The 21985-nt window shown below is 45.3% G+C and overlaps 1 protein-coding gene and 1 long non-coding RNA gene across 5 annotated transcripts in view; one reads left to right on the forward strand and one right to left on the reverse strand.

The window, feature by feature from the left end:
- The window catches only part of Atpalpha (sodium/potassium-transporting ATPase subunit alpha), a 104984-nt gene that overhangs the window by 59349 nt on the left and 23650 nt on the right, over nucleotides 1–21985 (reverse strand). The gene's annotated exons all lie outside the window — the stretch shown is intronic.
- LOC143363050 (uncharacterized) overlaps nucleotides 6337–21985 on the forward strand; it is a 38720-nt gene continuing 23071 nt past the window's right edge. The window contains exon 1 of the long non-coding RNA XR_013083721.1: nucleotides 6337–6730. This is a non-coding gene — a long non-coding RNA (uncharacterized LOC143363050). The remainder of the gene's footprint in view (nucleotides 6731–21985) is intronic.

Here is a 21985-nt window from a genome sequence, read left to right on the forward strand (position 1 = left end):
CGAAACGCCCGTGTGTCGTCACGCCACCGCGTGCCTGCCGCTGGATCACGATATCTCGACCGTTCCTCGATCCCCGACGTCTCGTCGATCGGATGCAACTCGGATCCCGTCGAGCTTCCTCGTTCCTCCCGGTTTTCGTCGGAAAAAATTCTGTTCCTACGAAGATCGCTATCGCACCGCTATCACCGGACAGGTGGAAATAACCCATCAGACGCACCGTATTTAGCGCTAAACCTACCGGAGATTAACGCTTTAATTGCCCCGTCTCAATGAAACGGTAGACCGATTTGTTTGTCTACGCTCGTACACAAATTTTTGCGTCAATTCGTCGGGAAGGTTGGAACAGTAGTCTCAGCACCATAATGCAATGCACGCTTGAATATTCAATTTCTTGTGAAAGACTCCTTACGATTTCAATCATTTTTAATTAACTAGTTGACCGGCACTGAAACAATTTGAACGATACTGAAGCAAACTCTAGACCCGGGCCCAAGAGATTACTTTTCAGGGATTTAAAATGATTTCGAGGAAACTGGATATTTCTTGATCAACGCGATTCAAGATATTGGCGATATGGTAATAATTGATCATGAAGATTATTAGGCATTTCTGCGATGAAATGATATATAATGAAACTGGATATTTCTCGATGAAAACAATTCGAGATATTGGCGATACGATGATAATTGATAATAGAGATAATTAAACATTTCTGCGATGAAACGATAAATAATGTCGATGGCGTTTTGACGTTGCTTTCGGATAAAAACCGTACACATTGGAAAAATCCATAGGCAAGCGTGTGTTGAATCATGTTCCGCCAACTCGTTCCGCTCGGCGCGTACTTTTTGTTTCGAGCGCGCCGGATCGGAAAGGTTAATACATCAAACTAACCAGTTAAGTTAGTATTTTTAGTCTTCGCCATTCTTAACCACGGTCTGTGTTTGTTGAAAACGATGCTCGGCACTTGGTTGCCTCGAGTTCGATAATGTCCCCCAACATTCCACATTTTCTCGCTCCATTTTCCTAAAGAAATACTACAAACAATGACTGTCAATAAAATTCGTGCTATTAATTTCGATATATTCACAAAATTAATTTCGTCTTGAAGAAAACGACAAAACTGCATCCGCTCGAATTGTTTCCGTAAAAAATTGCGTGACATTCGTCCAACGGAACGGCTGATCTGATCCGGTGCACTAATCCCAATCCGCGACACGAATGCCAAGGTCGCAGGGCTGAAATTAGTATTTTCGCGGATCAATTAGGAGCATCGCGACAAACTGCTGCGCTTCAGGTTTGTTTGAACGCGATTCAGATTTAGCAACGAAACGTCACACGAGCAAACACCTCGTGATTATCGCACCCAAGCAATTAGTTCTGAACATTGTAGACGGCGCAAACATTCCGACACTGATAAACTCTGTCTGCGTTGCGGAAGGATTTGAGAAATCGGAGAGTTAATTGCACTCGTTAGACGCGTCTGAAAATTCAACGAACCCCGAGCGTCATTGAAAAATTTCGACTTTCTCCAGGGGAAAATCTATTCTTTAGAGAATCCTGGATAATTTCGGGTTTCCTCGATTTTTTCGGGTTCCGTTCGGAAACGGGATGCATTGGTCGAAGTTCTCCGATTTCGAAACGCAGGTTAAGCGGCTCCGGTGCTCGATGAACCTTGTCCTCGATTTTCCGCGGAAATTACGGCCGCAGCGTTTAGTCGAATTATAGTGACGTAAACAGTGCGGCGAACAATACCGTGGAAACTCGCCGGGGGAATCAAAGGGTTAATTATTAACCCCGTTAAGCAATTATCGACGGTCCGAGATTCGAACGTCACCGGGCATCGGTAATTGCGTTCTGCCGGACGTGACCGAAAATTCCGCGTCTCCGCGCTGTCCATCCCGAAGCAACGTTTGACAAAAATCGAACAGGCCGCCCGACGAATGAACATTCGGCCAACACGTTCGTCCTTCACTTCGATATTTCGTCGAAACGCACCCTCTTTACAATTCGTGAACAGAAATATTTTTAATACAAATTCCGCCCCTTTCTCGCGGCTTACGATCTCGCAGAAAAGCGGACGCGTACAATGCGTCCCGGGATTACGCTCGTCGCGCGTGTCCGCCGTCTTCCTCCTACGTGGCCGATAGTAACGCGACCACGAGCCGGCCGCACACGTGCGAATAATTAGTCACGTGCAACGTATAAAATACTTCTTTCCCCGGCATAATCGTTCCGTATCCTCGCCTCGTCCCGTTGAAAAACCGTGCTCGCTGGGTAATCCCGTGTCCCACTTCATTCCCGAGAAAAACGAGCAAGTCCTCCGTTCCTCCGCCATTTTGTTTAGCACGTTAAGTGTCTCTCCGGTCGTTCTACTAAATGTCTCAGCTATCACAATTGAGATCCAACACCCCCGTTCATTTCAAAATGAGGAAAAGAGGGAGAACGATACTTCATTTATTTAATTATTCCGCACGAGAACGCAGTGTCAAACGGTCGAGAGTATTCGATCGAACGAAGTTCGTCTTCCGCGAGACCGCGCAGCTCCGAGGTAACAATAAGAGGGCAACGAACAACGATCAATCCCCGGATTCCCAGAATTTTCGCGACTTCTCGACGGAAGAAGTTTAATTACATCGGCCGTGCTCGATCCGCCGGACTATTCACGTAACTCAGACAATGCACGTGTCGACTTGGAACTTGGAATCGCCGGTTGCGAACCGTCGGCCTCGGCTCTTCGGGTTGTTTGTCGTCGCGCTCAAAGGAAACTTGTTACCGAATGCCGAAAGTCGTTCGGTCGCGACGGAAGTGAAACGGATGAAGGCCGGAGGAGCCGTTCGCATAAAAGGCAGACGACACCGGGCGCGGATATCAGTGTCGTCGCAATTTGCAACTCATACATGTGCATGGCGGCGCGCGGCTACGAGGATCGCGAGCGCGAACCCTCTTAACACCTCGCCCTGCACAGAAATTCGCGATCCTTTATACCCCCTCCGTATTTATCCCTGCGAACTATATACCGCACTATATACTACTATATCCCGTCGGTGAGAAAGCAGCCCTCTAAAATTACTAGCAATATAAAAAGTATTACTTTTCATATTACTTTCCATGGAAATATTTTCTCAGGGGATATTTAGCAGCTTTCACATTCTTTTATTGGCGAGCCCTTCTGAGGTGGCGGCCAGCACTGAAAGTTACCGGAACATAAGAGGCAAAAAATTGGTATGTTAACCCTTTGCACTCGAGTAGTGACTCTGAAGCACCACTAGAAATTGTTGTGGCATTATCTCAAAGAAATTACGAAAAATATTACAAAATATTTGTTACATTACAAAATTTGTATTCAATAGATTACCAAACATTTAAATATTATATGTGGAAATCGGATCAGTTTCGTACGAATAAAATGAGGAAAAATTTAGTTTTAGAATGTAAATAGCGCCGAGTGCAAAGGGTTAATCAAGAATAAATATTTCTCACGTCATAAGATTTTTCAATGATTCAAGAAAGGTGAGAAAATGCCGCCTGTGCGAATGAAATCTTTCTCTCCTAATACAGCGATTTCTCGATATATGTCGCCAAGGCCTGGCTGATAAACGTCGCGGAACTATAGACGCGTCGTCTACGGTGCGCGAAATGTACGTTTTCTTTATTTCTTCTATTTCGTCCGGCATTTTGGTTAAAATGATTCTATTAGGCGGCGCTCTCGCAGCGGGTGAATTCGCGTCGCACGTCCGGTTACCTGTACGCTTGCACCTCGTTTCGGTAAACAAGCGGGGGATGGTGAAAAAAAAAACGGAACGACATTCAACGAGTCGCGGCGTTATGCATTTAAAGGAGTCCTCGAATTAAACGCTCGCGCCGACAAGATAATCGAATCATTTCCGAGAGAGAGAGAGAGAGAGAGAGAGAGAGAGGGGGGAGAATCCAGACGGATTCTGTGTTCCTTCCGGCCCCCACCCACCCCCTCGACGGAAGTGGCTGCTCTCGAATATCCTTGGCACTCGACTCGTCGCGTCGATTCGCGAATCCATTCCCACGGGCCGAGGAAGGCAAAAAAAAAAATAAATAACGAACGAAACGACGAAATAAATTTGCAGATCGTGGCCGAGCGAGGGGTGTCGCGGGGAGCGGAATACTCTGGAACCCCATTACCCCGCTATTACCCGTCCGGAATGATTGCCCTTCTTCGCAACCGACTCCGGTAATTCTCCCCACTCCTCCGGCATGCCCTTCTAATTCGTCTTTCCACGTTTCGGGTTCGATTTCTGTCGTTTCTAGATTTCCCTTTAACCTTCCCCATAAATTGCAATGTGAACGGAGACCGGGGTAAGATATCCTAAACGTTTCTGCGGGGGTCGAGGCAGTCCATAGGAAAATAAAAATTCAATAAATTCGACCTGTTTTATATGCATTACGTTCGAAAATATCCCTCGCGTCTCCGGGAACGCGTGGGAGTTAACGTTTAGGCATCGACAACGTCTTTTCGAACGAACACGATCTCGACGTTCGGAATTTTGTATAACGCAAGTGTTATACCGAGCATATTTATTTCTTTGATATAGATTTCTCTACATATGTCGCCGAGAATATTGACTTAGATCGAGTATTCACTGTATTGCTAAAAGTGTGGGTAGCAAGTTTTTGTTATTTTTGTAAAGTGATGCAAAATAGTCACTTTTAGTGCTCCGTAAGCCTAGTGTTGAACTTCGATACTCCGCGGAGGCGCGCATAACTCCGGCTGGAAGTAAGATTAAAAGCCGACTCGAGGCTAATTTGAGGTAGCTGCTATACTACTGGAAGGAACGTTCCGCGCCCGCTGCCAAACTGGATCTGTCCCTTCCGTATCGCGTTAGACTCTAAGGAAGATTTATGGAAGGATACCGTCCGACTCGAAACTCGGAAAATACGGGTCGAGTCGGCTAATGGCGTCGGCCGGGAGTCCTTTGATCTGTCCGAGATCAGATTTATAGTGCGGATTCTGCTCGGTCGCGATGCCACACGGAATCGTGTAACCGGCAGATTATTGTAATCGAGTTTGACCCCGGAAAAATGCTTGCTCTTTTCGCTAACGATTACACGCGCAACTCTTTTTTTCACCACGATTCTGACACAACGAGATCCAAAAAGTATTCGATATTGATTAATCTTTTATCGTACTGTACAGACGCGTACAGCGAACCGGAAGAATCCTTGAATAGCAGAATATTGTAATGAATGCGTGCGCGTTACAAATGCAAATGCGCTTTGTTGTTCATTCAAATCACTAGCGCAGAAAATTGGAGACGCGTTTCTCTAGGCAAACGTGTATTTGCATAAAATTTTGCAAGCCAATAATGGGAGTGCTGGAGAGACTAGGACGACTATGGCCGTTTCATTTTCAGAACGCGATTCTTCGAAGCTGTTCCGTCGCGACAAAGATGATACATGCGTCGACGTTAATTGCTACACGTCGGTGGATCGACGAAATTCGTGGAAAAAGAAAAGGCGAGACTGCGCTGGCGCCACGGACTCGTTAATGCACGGCCTTGACGAACAAACTCAACAATTGCGACCGAGGTGGGCGAGCGTAAACAATTCATTGATTACCTTTTAAGCCGTCAATCTCCACGCGCTGATACTTTATCTGCTTCGCGGACTCGAAACTCGTTCGGCGTAATTCATTCCTCGCGAATCGTTAATTTTCCGAACGACGGTAACATACGACACAAACGAGCCAAGCTAATTCTTCTGCCTTTCAGAAATTTAACATTTTTCAGACATCGACTAAATTTTGCGACAAAGAAACATGTACTGTGCATGCTCGATAAATTTTAGGTAGGACGGATCATTATTTTCGGAGTCACTGACCTACGGCACTCTCGTCTGCCAAGATCATTCAAGGTCGTTCAGTGCAGTTCACAATTTATCTGTTTGGGAAGCACTTGTGTGCGAAACTTGAAATGGGACACCCCGTACGTATCTTTTCTCCGCCATGTTGTTTCAAACTTGTGTAGCACAAGAGTTAGATTTAGATATATGGTTTCTAGAGATTTTTCTTGCCAAAAATTCTCCCGAAACAGCAATAAGAAAATACCAAAGAGAGCAATTCGGCAGGAAAGCAAAAATCCGGAGACATGGTGTCAGCATGCCGAGCCGGCAAGGTGACCTCCCGAATCGTGACCTCGCACGTAACCTTCGAGTCGGCGCGTGTTTGCAAACAAACCCCGTGGCGAGAGCACGAGAATGCAGAAAGCCGCGAGGCGGTCGTGTGCACGCGTGTGTCTAAAAGCGTATCGTACGCGTGAAACGAGGTCCGCGCTAGGCATCATCGGTCTTTGCTCCTCGTGAATGACGCCTCCGCTGGTTCTTTCCGGTTCGAGCAGCCATTCACCGAATCGTCGGGAGTGTGGTCCGGACCGGTTCAAACCGGTAAGCCCGACGGTCCCGGCTTGGCTCGATTAGCGCTCAGCAATTATTGAATACCCGGCCGCCCGACGATAAGGTTCGCTCCTTTATTCGAACTTCCTCAATCGAGGCACAATTCCGCGGCGGTCCGCTGATCTAGTGAACCGGTTCACGCGGTTAACGGTTCTGGACCTGTTCCTTTGTGCGCCACGGTGACAGTGAACCCGCTTCGTGAACCACGCGCGTGGATACGGTGCAATTAGGTGTAGTTGGACAAGTTGAACGGTGGACGGTGACGGAGCATCTGGGCCGGCAAGATGGCGACGCGAATCCACGTCTGGTGAGACGATGCATGATTTAGTTGGCGCATCTAAACCCCGCGTCAACGGGGAACACTACATCGCGCACATTTTTCACCTACTCGCAAAATACTATCATCTGACATTCCATCTTACACGCTGCATTCAAGTTTCACTCACACAAATGGACGGCTGAGAATCTTGGTGTTAGTCACCCCATACGTGGTATTCCCTGTAAAATAATTTTTCTACGGATTCAGGAAACTATAAAAAAAAATGAAAATTAAAGCGCGAAACAGAATTTTTTGCAATCTACAAATTAAGATAAGAGTACACTAATATTCTGAAGATAATTTTATCGTGGATATGGGAATATTTCCTTGGGTCTACAACAGTGTCATTGATTTGTGCCCGACCATAAACGATCCCTTTCCCCTTTCAGCCCATTTCATACAGTCGTATTGGTTCGACAGTGTCTGACCACGGGCGATCCGTTTCTACTTACTCGATCGCGTACACCCAATTTCACTGGTTTAAACTGTGCCCGACCATAATCGACTCGCTTCTCCTTACTCTCTGTGATTTCAACTGCTCCGGCGAATCTTTCCTCGGAGCTTCTGTGATTTTTCTTCCAAATTTTCGACGATTTTTCCCGAACGATTCCAGCCTGTCATCACGGAGAATTACGTTCGTGTGTATTCTCCGAGCGAATTGTTCCTTCCGAAGCGTTCCCGACGATTTCCACGAGCCTAACAGATTAATTAAGCGTTGCGTAACGACAATTGCCTGGGAACAATAGCCGAGCGATTCGATGTTCGTTACACCGTCCACCAATTAGCTTTAACGTAATGAGACTCCTAACGAAGGAATGATATATAAACATATCATTTTCGAGATCGTCTGTCGTACGATCTGTAGGATAAGGGACGCAATTACTGTTCCTATATTAGTTATACTTGCTTTTAAAGCATAATGAGTACTAAAAAAATGTCAAATTTTTGTAAAAATTAAATAAAACTTCTTTTCCGATATTTGAAACCTCCGCGAGCTATAAATTCGCAAAAATTTGCAGACCACGCAACGGAGAAATGCGTCGACTCGTTCTTTTTGGAATTATTTTTGGAAAATATCATACGAGTGTTGATTCGTCCATTTGTGCTACGATTAATTGGATCGCCTCGCACGTTGTTACCGCAGATGTTCGGCGGAATTTGAGCCGTCCGTGACGTAATCCGTGCGGAACGAAGCATTTTAGTTCCCTCATGAGACCAGGAAAAATTTTTGTTCTTCAGGTTACGTTGCTGATTAACAGAAACAATATCGTATTCGCTTCCCTATATATAAATCCGGCAGGCGCAACAAATAATACTCGAATGTTTTGATCGTAATATCAAAAATGACAAGCACCACCACCTCTTCCCCTGAAGAATATTAATAAATGGCCGGATCGATCGAGGGATCATTCATGGAGGGTGGCATCGGGGATTAATTTCACAGCCGGATTGCAGCGAGCTTTCGCGTCACCTGAACCGAAAACCGGGGAAACCTACCGTGGGGATGCTCCCTGGTAACTATTGCCCTCGGATATTATCTTCGACTGGTGTCTGCCGCTAATGTCCCCCGGGAGCCGGAAATAGCTGGCTCTCCATATAAGCGTGTATTGCGGAACGAAGATAGACCGGCCACCGGCTTCTAGTCCGTGTATCGTGTCCGCGCGCGTGTGTGTGTGTCGCGCTAACGAAGAAAAATTCGCTGAGGTCGGGATCTGACCGTGTCAATGTCACTCTCATCGCATTCTTCGATGAGCTAACCGAATTTTTCCGTTCCGAAGAATTCTACTGACACTTCGTTCGCGGATCGAAAAATGAGCGAATTCTAATTCGTTATTCCAAGTTAAAAGGCGTTTCTGCCGGCAGCGAAAGTGACGACCACAGAATTTTCTTCGCGATTATCATTTCCGGCTGAATACGGCACAAATGCCGTTAATTACGCGTCCGACCGAAATGAGACAGGGAGGATTAACCGTACGGTTTACCGTCTGGAAATTTGCATTATGAAATCACATCGAAACAACGCGCACCGGACCAACCTGCATACGCAAAAGCTTTACGTCGACGCACAGTGGGCGAAAAGCCCGAAAAAGCGGCCAAAACCTAAAAAGATGAACTTCCTCCTAGGAGTTTGTAACTCTAGGGTTGGGTACAGTGACGATATGACCACTTAATGCCAGCAAGGAAAAAGGTAAAAAGTTTATGGTACGGTTCAGTAGTCAGTTCAAAGTTAGCCTTCGTTTGATGAGCATTTGTCGCGCGCATTAGTAAGAAATTGAACGCCCCCTTCTAAAGTGCATAACTTTCAAAATAGTGCATCAATTTCAATTCTACAAAATGGATGCTGTTCCTGGAAGTAAGTAGAATGTTTATATGTTTTTGTTTCTCCAAAATTGTTAGTCATCACGTAACACGATGGCAATATTCTTTGGAGAACGTAGAAGGTAAAACTTGATGCGCGCATTGTAGAAACGTAGACATAAGTTAAAAGTTCCACCTAGTACCACCAAAATTCCTTTGCTGACGTGTTGCTAATACATTTATCTTCGAAATTTTACAAAAACCAGCTGCCGAAAGCTGCCCGATTGCTTGAACGAGGGTAAATATTGTTTCTTTTCTATGGATTTTGAAAATGTGATTATACTACTTTCAGTATGCTTTCTTTATAGTCATTGTGAATTGAATAGATATCTGCAGTCTTATTTTCCCAGTATCCTCAGTTGTTGAAAAAGTCCATTTATAAAAGAATTACAAATTGTCACAATTGTAGATGTTTTGCGCTTTTACAGCAGCCGCTACTCGGCTGTTTTCGGATGGATCTCTGTAGGCTCTCTTAAGTAAAAAGACAAATTGCTACCTTAAACTTGAGCGCGTCAGAAACGTGGTTCGCAGGTAGTCGCGCGTCAGAAACGTGGTTCGCAGGTAGTCGCGCGGCAGGAACGTGGTTCGCAGGTAGTCGCGCGGCAGGAACGTGGTTCGCAGGTAGTCGCGCGGGAGGTAATGCGACAATAATATTTTGGGGTACTCCGAGTTATAAAAACTTCCTAAAAACAGTTGAGGCCTGATCCTTCATACCTTTAAATATTTTCGGCGGTAGGTCAAGCATTCAGGAACCGCGCAATATATTTTGCCGGTTTAACATGATTCTAAAAAAAAACTTCCATGCCAAAAGCAACCAACCAATCGCCACCGCAGTGGAAGAAAACAGCCTCAAGTTAATCAAGTTAATTTTCAAGTTATTGCAATCGATTCACTTAATTTCAGGATCTTGCGACCGAGAAGTTCGATTCACGAGAAAGGAAATATTTATGATGATGAAAAAATATCTAAATAGCAACTTCAGCATCATAATAGAAAATCTGGAAAAGCAGCTGTTCGAGAAGTGTGGATATTCCATAAATATTGATGCAGAAATGAAGTCAGCCTTGAAAATATTGTTCAGCAAGATGAAATTAAAATGGCAAAGCACGAATAGAACGCAAGAACATTTTTTCCATAAATTTGAAGACTGGTTGAACGTTTCAATTGCTTTTCGCATACCTGTGGCCACTCCACGAATTATTGAAAAGAATACAGGCGGTCGTCCTTGTAAACCGTTTACGTCAACTAGCGTAAGGACGAAACGAAGAAGGACGGAGAACCTTCGTGAAAATTTCACGCTGGACACATTGGCCTACGCCACACAAATGAGTCTTCGTGCTGCAGGTAATTTAAATGCTGCGAAATTTGTTCAAGATATAACTTCTGCGAGCCCGACCAAAGCTGCAAAGTATCGAAGAGCAATAGAAACACATTGCGAAACAACGTTGTCCGGTGATGCTGCTCTTTCTATTTTGATCGAGAATAAATTATCAAAAAGCCAGTATGTAGGAATAAGAGAATCAAATCAAGAAAATAATTGCTGTTTGTATCCGCCATATGGAACAGTATTTCAAGCGAAACAACAATGTTACCCAACCAAAATGGATATTATCATTACCGAATGTAGAGCGGAAGTAAAATTACAGTCTTTATTAGACCACACTATTAAACGTATTTTGAAATACCAAAATAGTGTTATAAAAAGTTTGAGTGCAGAAGAAGTAAGCCATATGAGTTTAATTTGTAAGTGGGGCTGTGACGGAAGTTCTGGACAAAGTGTCTACAAGCAAAAATTCACCGATGAAAGTAAATTCGATGGTGACATCTTCCTAACGACACTCGCGCCACTGCAGCTGTTAACAAGTAACCAGCCACCTAAAGCAGAAATTGTAGTGTGGAAAAATCCACGACCTTCATCACCACGATTTTGCAGACCAATAAAGATTGAGTTCCTGCACGAAAATACAGATGCAACAGTACGTGAAATGGAATATATTGAGGAGCAAATAAAGGCACTTGTTCCCTTCACTACAGTTGTAGATGGAAAAGAAATTTCTATTTCATACAAATTGGCAATGACGATGGTAGATGGTAAAATTTGTAATGCTGTAACATCCACAACATCTACACAGCGTTGTTATTTATGTGGAGCGACATCGAAAGAATTTAATAAAATTGACATGATGATAAAAAAAGAAGTCAATGAAGAGTATTTGCATTTTGGACTCTCTACGTTACATGCATGGATTCGCTTCTTCGAATGCTGCTTACATGTATCATATAGGCTGGACATAAAAAAATGGCAGATGCGCACCAAGAAAGATAAAGAAATAATGGAAAACCGTAAAGCCATTATACAGAAAGGTTTTCGTTCACAACTGGGGCTAGTCGTGGATTGCCCAAAGCCTGGATACGGAAGTTCCAATGACGGCAATACGGCTCGGCGATTTTTTCATAACCCGGAAGTATCTGCGACCATAACAGGACTTGACGAAAAATTAATAAAGCGATTTCACGTTATTTTGCAAGTCGTCTCAAGTGGTCACAAAATAGATATATCAAAATTTAAAGAATATACAATAGAAACTGCTAGGACATTTGTCGAATTATATCCTTGGTATTATATGCCGACTTCGATGCACAAACTTTTAATTCACGGACCACAAATAATTACGTCCTCTTTGCTGCCAATCGGTCAAATGTCAGAGGAAGCACAAGAGGCCTCACATAAACACGTCAAAAGGATTCGAGAAGATTTCTCGCGGAAATCTTCACGCACCAAGACCATGGAGGATGTATTCTTGAGACTTATGGTGACGTCAGATCCATATATTTCAAGTATAAGGAAACTGCCGAAAAAGAAAATGAAGAGTTTGTCTCCGGAAGCACTAAAAATGTTGCTTTCGCCATTTGTACCTTATAACGAAAGGCAAACGGTTGCACAAGAAGAAAATGGTTCCGAAGAAGGATCTGATATCGAAGACGATTCGGATGAATAAATATTATGTACATAATTTACAATTATACTAATTGTTGATATACAAAGTGCAATTTTGTTTGTCATTTATACATTTTTACCTATCAACCACTCAAAACACATTTAATGCGGACTGTTGTTTAAATTTTAATCGGCCATTTTGTTTTTTGGAATTTCAACTTCATATTCGTAATCAGCGACCCCAAAGACCCCAAATAGATCATTTTCCAAGCAGACCCGCCCATTTTTTAATGTACATGTCCGCCATATTGGATCCGCCATTTTGTTTTTTGGAATTTCAATTTCATATTCGTAATCAGCGACCCCGAAAACCCCCGAGTACGAATTTTTGAGTGCATTAAAGTACGTTTAGAGGTTTTGGCCGCTTTTTCGGGCTTTTCGCCCACTGTGCGACGGCGTGGCAATAATAGGAAACCCCTGTCGTCATCCTGGCACGGTACCAACACTTTCAGCCAAAGACGTCACTAGTGCCGTTTTCGTAAACTCGTGAAAATATTATACACCGGTTATTACCTCATTCGAAAATTACGTTACCGTGTACGTAGTGGGTTGGGACGAAAATTCGCAGCGTTCTCGCGAGATTACAGTTCAAAGGTAAAATTTGAAAAATGGCAAAAATTAATAGAACAGGATGGAAAATATGTTGTGGAATAAATATCGTAATTTTGTCTTTGAATTTTAGTTTACGGACACTGCGCACCTAGGTCGTCGAGTCTAGATCAATGAACCAATCCGATCCTCACGAACAAGTTACATAAATGATGCTGAAAAAAGTTGCCATAAATGATTCTGAGGTTGACAAACTTTCTTTGCTTGAGAATTTTTATAAATACCAATCCTTCAGAAAACTGTCCAAATATTCTTCCCCCACGTTTCTAAAAGCTGCACATTCGACTTAACAAACTGATCCAAGAGGCACGGGAACGTCCTTGATCGTTCCCAGCAGCTAAATCCTAAAACCAAGTTCATCGATTCCTGCATCGAAACTTCGAGGCTACGTATTTACAGCAGACTGCTCGACATCGTCTCGCTGTCTCAACAAGCGAGAACAATCGGAATCCATCTGTCTTCCATAAATATGAAATGCAGAAGGTACCTTTTAAAGCACCACTTTCGCCGGAGCGCCGCCACGATTCAAACGAACTTGGATTTTCCATAAAATTCCGTTTAAACGAACCCCGCTGGTAACCGTACAAAATATTCATACTCGAACTACCTGCTAATCCGATAGCTATGGTTATTGCGCACGAAGTTCATTCGTGTGACGAATATCCCGCGTGCCTGAAAATTCGCCTATTCCAGGATTATCCGCGTAGTAATCAATACTGTTCAGAATTGGGAAATACCACGGGCGATGGACCAGGTTAAAATATTAATATTTACTAAAATCCCCATAATTTCCTATAAGGAAAAGAAAATTGATAGTATACTTTCTCTATCGGCTAAATATTAATTAAAGAGAAATCGAATTTTTCAGAGAAGAGATTTTTCTTTGATCTCTAAAAATTGAAAAACTGTTTTCACCTCGGTTCCGACCATTCCCATTCTACCAAAATGTTGTCTAGTTATAATAATATTATTCAGCCTTACAGCCAAGAATTGGGCTCGGTTTACAATATCCTATAATTACAACAAATAAAACTTATCCACGCATTCTCCCTTTCTCTCTCTGACTCACTCATCGCTACTCCGACCACTCTACCATATTCCGCCTATTCCTAATGTCGTTTAGTTAGAAAATCTCATTCGGTTGACTTTCAAGGCGAGGTGACCTGCGCATTGTCGCAAGATGACCGCACGCGCGTCTTCCGCAATGGTCGCCGGTTATCGGCGGAAGTCAAGGTGAGGACGATCAACCTGCGATCGTCTGGGCCGCGGCGTGATCGAGAGGTTACGCGAACCCCGGGTATAGAAACGCAGAAGAGGGAGGAAGGAGCGAGGAGGAGACCTTGTCGACAGCCAAGTATCCAATAACTGGTCGACGCTATCGCCAGTCGTCCGAGACCGCCAGTCGCCGGTTTTCCGGTTCGAACCGGATAGGAACGCCGGGGCGCCGGTTCATTGTTCCTCTCGGGACGACTGGTAGCCGGTGGCATTGCAACTTTGGCATCGGAGCGAGCGCACCTGTCGCAACGGCCCGCTACCTCGCGCTCCTTTCTCTCCTCGTCTCATCAGACTTCCAATTATTCCGGCCTTTTTCGCCCCGCTGCCCGAAAATCGATCTTCGCTTATCCGTTAACACGTTCGTCGCCGCACCCACATATGGGTGACGGAATTATTGGTGCAGGTTTGAAAATTGAATTTTTGCGTTGATATATGCATCGCACTAAACTTGATTCGGATCTGTAACATCAACAAGAAGGTTGGAGGATTACTCGGTATCGTACATTCAATTTTTGGCAATTTTTATTTCATCGTGTACCTTACTTTGATTTTATGGAATTTTTGGGGTTTCTAGTTTCTAGGTACTCGCAGTTCGCTTCTTGACGGATCTGTTAATTATCCTGTAGGTTATGAAAATAAGTTAAAGGTCCGTAGTACGTGAAAAATAAAAAAACAGAATATATAGTTTATTCAGGAGTGAATACAGGAGGAGCTTCTCGCTCAAGCGCTTCAGTTCAACTGAACTTGTTCGAAGTCTGTCCTCGGCCAGTTGCCGCATTTAAGGATGGTCATAAACGCAGAAGGGAGAACCCAGGTATAAGGGATAGAGGAGCCTATTTTCTTTCGTACGTAGATGCATTCTAAATGTATACTTTAACAGGATCATAACAAAATAAAAACGGAAGCTGTTTAGCGATCATGTTTCTCGGCGCAGGGTCGCCAAGGCCAGCGTTCCTCGCGGCGCTGGTCGCCGTCACGCTGCTATTCCGAGGCGCAGCGAAGCGATCCACGCCGTCGCCTCGATTAATCGTCTCGATTACGAGAAATCGTGGCCGGTCGCAGCGAAGTGGTGACGTTAACGAAATCGCCGGAACTCAATTTGCCGGTGAGGAATACCTGGCGGCAACCGGCGGCAACCGGATCGTTCCGAGCTTCTCGGGAGGAGCCGGCTCGGTCGGGAAACCGAGGCGCGCAAGACTCTCCGCTTCGTCGCGCGTCGCCCGGAGAAAACGAGACGCTCCGGGATCCAATTCGTCGTTATTTAAATGGGGTCGCGTACGATTGAGCTCGTTTAACTGCACACGATGCACTCGCGGCGGACCTGCCCGATCATGCTCGTGTGTCGCCCCGCGAACGGTTCCGTCGTCGAGCAAATCGCGTGCGTGTGCTTCGTCGCGACGCCGACGTCCCCGTCGCGCAGAACGCGAACGAGTTCCCCCGAGTACCGAAAACTCACGGTTTTTAAACAAATTGTGAAATATCTGAGAAATATCGAATCGAGACATTTGTTCCATTTCTTATCAAAGCGTACGCATAATTTCAACAATTCTAAAACCGGCGCTGATAGCGACCGAATGATACTGAAATTAACTCCAGACCCGTGTTTAATGAGTAGACATTGGTCCGCAGAGATTACTTTACGAGCTTCGAAACGATTTCCGAGAAAACTGGATGCTTCTTGATTAAAACGATTCACGATACCGGCGATGTGATAATAATTGATGATGAAGATTATTAGACGTTTCCGCGTTGGAATGGTATATGATAAAACTGGATATTTCTTGATTAAAACGGTTCGAGATACCGGCGATATGATGATATGATGATAAAGGCAATTAAGCATTTCTGCGACGAATAAATAATGTCGATGGAGTTTCGATATAATATTTCTCGTTGCTGTCGGATGCGAACGGTAAACACCGGAAAAATCCATAGGCTAATCCGTAGGCTAAATCATGCGAACTCGTTCCGTTCGACGCGTACTTTTCGTTTCGAGCTAACCAGTTAGTATTTTTACTCTTCGCTATTCTTAACCACCAGTGTTTATCGCGAACGATGCCGGTCGCTCTGCGATGTACGAGAAGACTGAGAATTCATCGAAATTGCGAGCGAATGAAAACGAATCAATTCCTCCGCTCGAATTGAAGTGCAAAGGTTGGAATTAAATTACTGCAGCATCTTTAAGCTATTGTGCTCCCGGGGTACGCGCGAATCTAACCCGAACCAGTTTCCAGAATCCCGAGCACGATGGAGATTCTGCAACGGGTCAGAATGATCGTCTGCCTCCTTAGGCTTAATCCGGCCTAACAAACACTCGAGGGCGAAGGATCTCTGGCATGATCCCGATCGGCAGTTCTCGCATCCTTCGCGCGAGAATGGCTCTCGGTCGGGAGCCAGAACCGCCGCCGTTCTCTCCTGATATTTCCAAAGGATTGGCGGCGGGTGTAGGCGAGGAGACTGTAGCGTATTGGCGGAGGGGAATAGGGTCATTGGTTTTCCAAACCAACGGACCAGTTCCCGGGAACCGTTCCCAGACTCTGATAAAGCCTCGGCGCTCTCCTCGACATCGATCGTCCTGGATGCGTTCGTCTCCGCGCGAACCCCCGCCATGGACTCTCCAAAGGGACCCCGTTTAATCCACGGGGAGATCGTGGATTTCCGCTCGGAGGATCTCTCTTCAAAGTGTCCGCTCGCTCGAGGATTAAATTCGAAACAGTGGAAATATTGAATTCTCTTCGGGTACTCTCCCTCTCTCCGCGTAGAATTGAACAATTCACCGTACAGTGGCGCGAGTGCCCTTCGAAGGGTTTAGCCTCGTTTTTCCCGGAGGTGTGAAGCGCTAGTTCCAGGAATTTAAAACAGGTTTTATTTAAAAAAGAAAAAGCGTGACTATTTCTTGTAGATGTATCGGTTTTCGCGTAATCCAAAGTGAAATTGTTACGGTCCAGGTCCCCCCCTAGAGTAGGCGGGTGCTCTAATCTATTATTTCGACGAGTTTCGGGGAGTACAGAACACTGTGTCGAGCACCGTTAGGACAACGTGCTCTCTTTGTGTTTCGCCGCCGCCGCCGCCGCCGGTTTCATTAGCCGGGTTACATTCACGAGAAAGCTCGTTGAAACGACGTGTTTGTTGCCCGCGCGGCACGCTGTTCGTCACGGATCGAGACGCATTCAACAGCGCGAAAGGGAAACGACGGCGGTGGCGGAATTAAATGAAAAACAGAAAAGAAAATTATTCAGCAGAGTATCCGGCCCAAAGTGGATACCCTCCGCGAGTAATTGAAGTCCGACGGAATTCCCGGCGTTCTTTCATCGCGACGCGGCCGCTTTAATTATTTAGAACGGCCCCCGGTGCAACAAAGGCCGCGGCTCCGGAGGAACAGCGGTTCCAGCTTGGTGGCTCAAGTAGAGTCGCCCCGTGAATGGTCAGACGCCCACGGAAGCGCGCAGGAAGAACGTTCCCCCGTCGAGTTTGACGATCTCCGATCGGAATTTCGCGATCTTTCGATCGTTGCGAGTCAAGTGCTCGCCGCTAGTCGGAGATTAAATTGATTTTCAAATCCATCGCACCGTAAGGGCTGTCAAAAAATGCCGCGTAATTCTCTCGACAGCATCACTCCTTTATCCAGTTAACCGTGGAATTTAATTTGAAAAATTCCTCACAGGCGCGGAATTAAAGTCAAATAGTGACGAGTATATAGGAGTGGGAGATGAGCGAACGGAAGGGGAGGTCCAAACGGTAGGGGGGTAAATATAAGATTAGCAATATAAGGTCTTTTGTATATACAATTCTCTCTCTCTGTCTCTCTACATAGCTCTACATAGTTCACAAGCATAGATAAGTTATGTATAAGCTAGGTTAAGATATAAATATAAGGTCTATCGTAAATAAACTCTCTTTTCTAGCTATATAGTATATAAGTCTAGTTTAAGCTAAGTATAAGTATAAGTTAGGTTAAGTTAGATTAAGATAGATAAGGTATAAGTTAGGGTAAGCGAAGATGGAAGGGCGGCGATAGAAGGAGGTGGTGTAAGGGAAAAGGAATTGTAACCCTTAGGGGAGGCAAAATAAAAGTATATATATATATATATATATATATATATATATATATATATATATATATAGTGACGAGTATACACGTCGAACGCAGACCAAATGCCGCTGTTAAAAGTAAAGCAAAATGAGAAAGAATTACATTTTTATTCGTTAAGAAATTAACAGTTCATTCACATCGATCGCACCGCAATAGAGATTCGGTCCGACGTGTATACGCGTCAAACTTGCTTAACTAGTTGAAAGATATTTCGCTGTGATGCGATAAAACAGACACCTGAATTTGTACCGGGAACGAGTCAAAAATGTAGGTTACAATTGCCCTGTATGAAACATCGCTTCCGAGATAACTTGATTCGAATCTGTAGCGCGAGTCGAACAGGACCCGACTGGCGTGACCCGTAAAATTTGAAAAATATCGGCAGGAGAAGGTTGACGGTTACAGAGCGCGGCAATAAAATGTCTGCTTCGCAACGCGCGGACTCCGCACGTCGAGCATCTGTAAAGGAAGATCGTTGTTTGCCGCGCGAACGATCAAATATTTCTCCCGGTGGTGTGTTTCGAAATTTCGAACGGAAACCTACACGATGAGCAGAGGTCTCCTCAAGAGAAGGAAGATGAAAATACACTTTACCTAGTTCGGAGTTCTAAAGGCGAACAAGTTGGAGAAGAATGAACTTCGACATTTAATATCCGGAAGTTCGATGCGAGCGAAACAACGGGTAGACTCGAACTCCGACATTATTCGGTAATGATCCTGCGGAAGGTCCGGAAGAGCCAGTGAAAATATTTGGAAATTTCGAGCGCAAAGCACAACCGTCTCGAATGATTTGTTAAAGTTCGCGTACGAAGTGGAGCGGACTCTAATGATTTTCATTAGCGATGGCGGAGGTCGTGGACTGTTGGGAGCGCGCGTCCACTCGTTTATGCGAGTGCTCGTTTAATTAGAAGCGTGGAGCCGTTTCGTCCGGAAAGAATTCCCGGGGAAGTATCGCAAAAAGAATTTAATACCGCAGTAGAAAAGGCCGCAACTGCTCAGACACCGGCTGGTTTTCGATTTAAAGGTGGATTTGCGGTCGAAAGCGCCGAGACCGTCGTCGCATATCAAAACTGTTGCACCTGCTTCGCTTTTCGACGGACAAAAAATTAAATGCACAGGCAGGATGGTTCAAAGGGTACCCGATACAACGTTCTCGAGCCAGATTGCATTTTTCTGGAGTTTCTGTGGCTTCCGTTGACGCATGCTCGACTCTCGCCGCGATATTTTCATGTAGATTTAATGTCGCGTCGCTGTGTTTCGCGCTTCGTGCTCGGAATAGTTTTTATTCGTGAAAATCACGCACAAAGCAACGGCTGCGAACAGTACGGACGAGTTAATGGAATCCATCAGCCACGCGTTACAAATCCAATTTTTGTAAATGCCCTCCGTTCGGGCATTATCTGCAATTACAGGGAAGATTGCGAGGAAAATCGATTCGACCTGCCGACCGATTTGTCGAGGAAAAACGAATCGACAATTTTACTCGACGAATTTTTCGATACGTTTCGTGCAATTACAATGGATTAAAACATTTCTATTTTTCGTTTTTCCTCTTATCGATGGTGCGCGAGTTTTGATTAAACCTAGTACACAAAATTTAATTTAGTTTCGTTCCGAATTTAATTTGCCGCGACGATTCGCGAGCGAGCTGCAGTTTTATTGAATTGCACAAGGATTCTCTATAAAAATGCAAATTCGCGCGAATGAACGACGGCGTTAAGCAATATAGCCGGCGCAAAAATAGATATCACCGCTCTCCCTAACCGCGTTGGATTGCAAAAGTTTCGTGGAACACAGCTATGAAATATAAAAAGGTCGCCACGAAGTTTGTTTCACTGTCGCGTTCTATCTCGGACGGCCCGCGACGATAGTTTGCGGATGACCATAATTACACGGCGACGGAAAAACGTTTATTTCGCGTACGAAAGAACAATTTTCAATGCGAATGCAGCTGAACTTTAATCTTTAGTTGAATTAGGTTCAGCAACCGCGAGATGAAATTATTTATTTTATTTGAGCCATGTAATTGAAATAAAAAAACATTCGAGAATAGTATAAATAATAAGGTATTTAGATCTAGATTTAGAGTTAGATTATTTCAAGCGAAATGCGCCGAACCCTGAATTGTCGTATGACGATTTCTGAAGTTATTTTTCGGAGTTATGATATTCCAAGTAATCAGCAATTTTCAGGGAAGATTCGAGTGTCCGAGGTCGGTTGTAGTGTACATAAATTCGATCTAAATTGCAGCGTGTGAGACGCGCGAAGATGCTGATCCGTCGATTTATTTTCCACGAGGCGACCGACGAGGAAAATTGGATCGCTCGAGGAACCGTGTCGGCCGGGAATCTCGAGCTGCAGGAAGATCCGATAACGAAGGTCGAAACGTGGGAAAAGCGGGATCGATTATCGGAGGGTACGCCGCGCCCATTCATTCCCTTTCCCGATGAAAGTTAAATGCCTCGACTTGCGTATTCCGCGGGCCGGCTCGTGGCATCGTCCCCGCAATCTCCGTTGAATAACGCCCGCCACGTTCCTCCGCGGCATCCTTGAGAAGTATCGAGAGCCAGCCCCCGTTCGAGCGAGATAAATTAGTCGGTGTCGCTGAATGCCTCCGACGAACGCCTCGCCCTGCCTCGCCCTGCCTCGCCGTGCCTCGCCATCTTCTATCTCGCTTCCCTTCGTACCCTCCGTCGCGTCGGTGTCCGTCTTTCTTTCGCGACAGTCTGTTTCTGGACAATGCCGCGGGGAAAATGAATGAGCTGACGCCCGCGGGAATTGTCGCGTAACCGCTGATTGGAATACTTGAAACTCAGACTCGCGGGAATGATAACACAAAGCTCGGCTCGGCTTCGACCGCGTGGGAGGTTACTATACCGTCGCGTCGTCTCGCGGACGCTTAACGAGGGAAAGACAACTTTCGCGATTCAATGTGTCGCGATGCTTTCCGGCAACTCCTCCGCCGGAAGTCGTCCCCCCCCCCCCCCCAGCATCTGTCGACGCCGATCATCTTCCCCCAAATTAACAACAAACTGACAGCAAACCCTGACTAATTTTAAACGGCGCTCGAGAAACGACAGTGGCTCGGAATCGGATTCGTCCCCATAAGGGCGCCTCGCTGTGCGGCGGACGATTCGAACTGAATTTAAAATTGTTTTGCTGTTAAATACCGTTCTCTCTCACTACGGGGAATAATTTTTACCGCGAAAGGAAGTACAGTGAATTTTCGATATATGTCAACAACACAGGCCTTGCCAGCGTCGTGTACCGTCCAGGAGGAGTATACTCCGTATACCCCGTGGTACTGGGGATAATTCCGCGACGTTTATCGTCCAGACCTTGGCGACATATATCGAGAAATCACTGTACTTCTACCAATTACGAGAGAAAAGTCCCAGAACAATCTATGTCCCCTGAGGGGCAAAGAAAGTCGAGAGACCTCGGTATCTCCTAGCCGATATATGTCGCTGGCTAGACCGGTGTTTTAGAATGAGAATGATAATTCGGGAGATAAAGGTTTGCGGAATTCCCGAAAGGAAATAAGAGCGATCTGCCCACTCCCATACACCTGACCTTAAACGCGCTGGAAACGCTGTTTAACATGGTTTAATGGCGCGTAATAGCGCCAGGTATAATGCCGCTACGGTCCGGCCCGGCGGTACCACTCTCACACGTATCGCTCTAACGTCGCCTAACGTTGGCCTAATGTTCTTCTCTGGCCATTGTGTCATACACCATGGTCGGCTACGGCGGCGAACGTTCAACTAGTTAACTGGTTGTTCCTGTGTCGAAACTGTACCGATGGCCGCCCACTACCTGACGACGGTTCCAGCCTCCGTGTGCGCGTGGCCCATGAAACTTTTGTGCGGAAGTGTCCGGACACGAGCAACTGCAACCGTGCGGCTCCCGA

The sequence above is a fragment of the Halictus rubicundus genome, chromosome 18, assembly GCF_050948215.1.
Source record: "Halictus rubicundus isolate RS-2024b chromosome 18, iyHalRubi1_principal, whole genome shotgun sequence".
Lineage (NCBI taxonomy): Eukaryota > Metazoa > Arthropoda > Insecta > Hymenoptera > Halictidae > Halictus > Halictus rubicundus.